This window comes from Mesitornis unicolor, unplaced genomic scaffold, assembly GCF_000695765.1.
Source record: "Mesitornis unicolor isolate BGI_N332 unplaced genomic scaffold, ASM69576v1 scaffold53213, whole genome shotgun sequence".
NCBI lineage: Eukaryota > Metazoa > Chordata > Aves > Mesitornithiformes > Mesitornithidae > Mesitornis > Mesitornis unicolor.
Window position 1 is genome coordinate 22,777 of NW_010177739.1, and position 2,847 is coordinate 25,623.

The window sequence follows — 2,847 nt, forward strand, 5'->3', positions numbered from 1 at the left end:
ATCTCTCTGATATAATAAAAATCAATGTTAGAGCATCACTTGGCCAGCCAAATGCTCTTTTCAGGCCAAACCGTCTGGTTCTGCACAGTTTTTAAGGAGATTTGCTGTGATTTCACAGTTCACATTGACTAATTAAACAGTAAAGGCTAACTCAGCCTTGCCTTCTCTGACATCACTCTTCTACTTATCCTGGGAAAGTGAGAGCTGCTTTAAATCTTGAACATTTTGACTAATTCTTACAGAAATCATTCATTTCTCTGCTGATGAGCTATGCCTGTGTTTTCTAAAGGACCTAAGAGGAATTCCTGACAAATGGTCCCATCTCTTCCATCCCAGATACAAACCTACCGGTACTTGCATGTAGAAAACACAGCCAGATGCCACAGCTACAATTCTAAATTAATTACTACTATTTCTTAAGTTGATTTTAAAAGATTGCAACTCCACTTGACAGTCAACAAATACATAGCTTGGAAAAACCACAAAATGTGTATTATATTTCAAAAACATGCAAAATAAGAGGAAACGGAGTTTAAAAAGCATCTCAAGTAGCTATCCTGTTGTTTTTCGAATCAAAATACACCAGTAGAAAAGTGAGAGGAAGAAGGTGTCTGCTAGTGGAGAATAAATGGTGGGATTAGAGCCCTCAGCATGAACACATTATTATTATTTATTATTCGCCAGCCCCCATACTGTGAAATGAACCTCAGATGACAGGTGCTTTTTCTTCATTGATTAATAATGTGCAAACCATACGGTCTGCATTCAGATTTACTCCAAGTAATCACCACATTCTGTCAAAGGAAGAGGGATTTTCTTTGCGAGCATAGGAAAATCTGGGCCAAGCGCAGTAATCTCATTCAGGCACAGCTCTCTGTCTTTCAGGGGGAGTTCTGCCAGAGCAGCGCTTCATGAGAGCAGGATTCAGCTCTGTTTTTAAGAGCATGCTGAGACAAATGACAACTAACCACTGGCAGGGGGTATTCTGAATTACAGGAGGGAAACTGCACTAGAGGGATGGGATAGGTCTGTCCTTGAAGATGAACAGGTCTGAGGGTACTTAAGCAAGTGGGGAACATCATCCTGCCCATCCTGCTGATGAGGCTCTGAGGACACGGGTCATACAGGTCAGTCATGCAGGAAGAAAGGGAAGGTCAAGAACCATTTTTTGCATGCGTGTGTCTAAAGGAGATGCTACTTGCACAAACTCACAGGAAAAAAAAAAAAAGACAAACTTGGATTGGGTCTTGGAGAAAGCCCACCTGGAGAAGACCTCACTGCCAGCAAACCCTCTGAGAGGGAGAGCTTTTGGGAGTCACTACAGCTCCTCCCCGAGAGCGTGAGCCCCATAGCAAGCTAAAGGAAAGGGTTCAAAGACATGTCTGAGAGGAGGCTGGTGGCATTTCCTGCTCACTCTTAAGAGGCTTTAGAAAGCAGATGGCAATGGGCAATCCCCGGCTTCGACAGGAGCTACACCAAGCCAGGAGGTCAGCGCTATCACTGCTGCCTACAAAATTCCACTGAGGTGGTTTTATGTTAGCAGATGGGCTGGACAACCATATAAAACTCCTCCACTAAAGTCTCATGACAGTGCCATCCAACAGGAACTTCACCATATTTTTTTATTATTTTTTTTTAAGTTTTCATAAAGCTTCTCAGGAGTTATACTGGTAGGAAGGAACCAGCTGATCCTGGACAGTACAGTTAGCAGATGGATTTTGTTCATGCTTCTGACAGCTCTACATGATTCAGGAACACAAAACTAAAGCCAGAGCAAGGAAAATAGCTATGAATGTCTTAAACACTTTAAGGGCATACCCTTGCAGATGGACAGGAGCTACTCTCCAGGGCTGCCACTTTGAGCCAGTTTCTTTACTGGGAGGAAGCGTTTAAGAGATTAATCCTTGCTGGCCCTCCTGTATGGCACTGGCTGTATGGCTCTGCACCATTTTGGCAGCTGGATCCATCAGAGCCTGGTGCTGTATGGAAGCAACCCAGTCATGCACCTTGCCTGAAGGTCCTGTGCTGTGCTAATGCTTTTGGAGAGGGGTAGCTCACTGACAGAGAGCTAAGGAAACAAAGTGAGCTTCTGCCTCTTGATAGAGGGCTCTGCAGACTTACCTCACTCATCTTTTTCTTCCCACCACAGACTACTAGTAACAGCCCTGAAACTCCCCATTAGATTTTTCTCCCTTCCATGTGATTGAAAACAAAGCTATTTAAGCATTGTTTCCTCTCCAAAAATTTGGAAACAGTTGTTGACAAAAATAAAGTTACTCTCAAACCAGTACTGCATCTTTACATTCTGTGCTAAGAAATTTAATCCCATTTTCCTTCCTTGTTGGGACCAAGGCAATTGATTTGCTTAAGCCTTTGTCAGCTCTAACTAAACAAACCATTTTCCTGCTTTATAAGCAAGTGTCAGATTCTGAGTTGAAGTCACATAAGCAATTTTTGGAAGAGGCCTTCACAGGCTGGGAACTTGGGAGCCTGATGGAAACATATGAACAGTTCAAGACTTCAAACAGAGTGCTTGTAGTGTGATTTAAGATACCGGCCTGGCATGTCAAGGCTACTGCCCTATTCATCAATTCTTTGCTTTGAAGACTTCCAGCATTTAGTAAACAGTTGTACAATTTAGGGTTGTGAAAACAGAACATATGTTCTCTGGGTTTCACGTGACCTTGTACGTATAGTAGCTACGCAGCATTGGAAAATAACATTTGACAAGAGATGACAGAAGTTTTAGAGAGTCATGGATACGCCATAAAAAGCGTCTTTCAATTCTAACAGCTTCAGAATCAAAATTTACGTTCATGTGAAAAACAGACGGCTGGCTGTAACCTG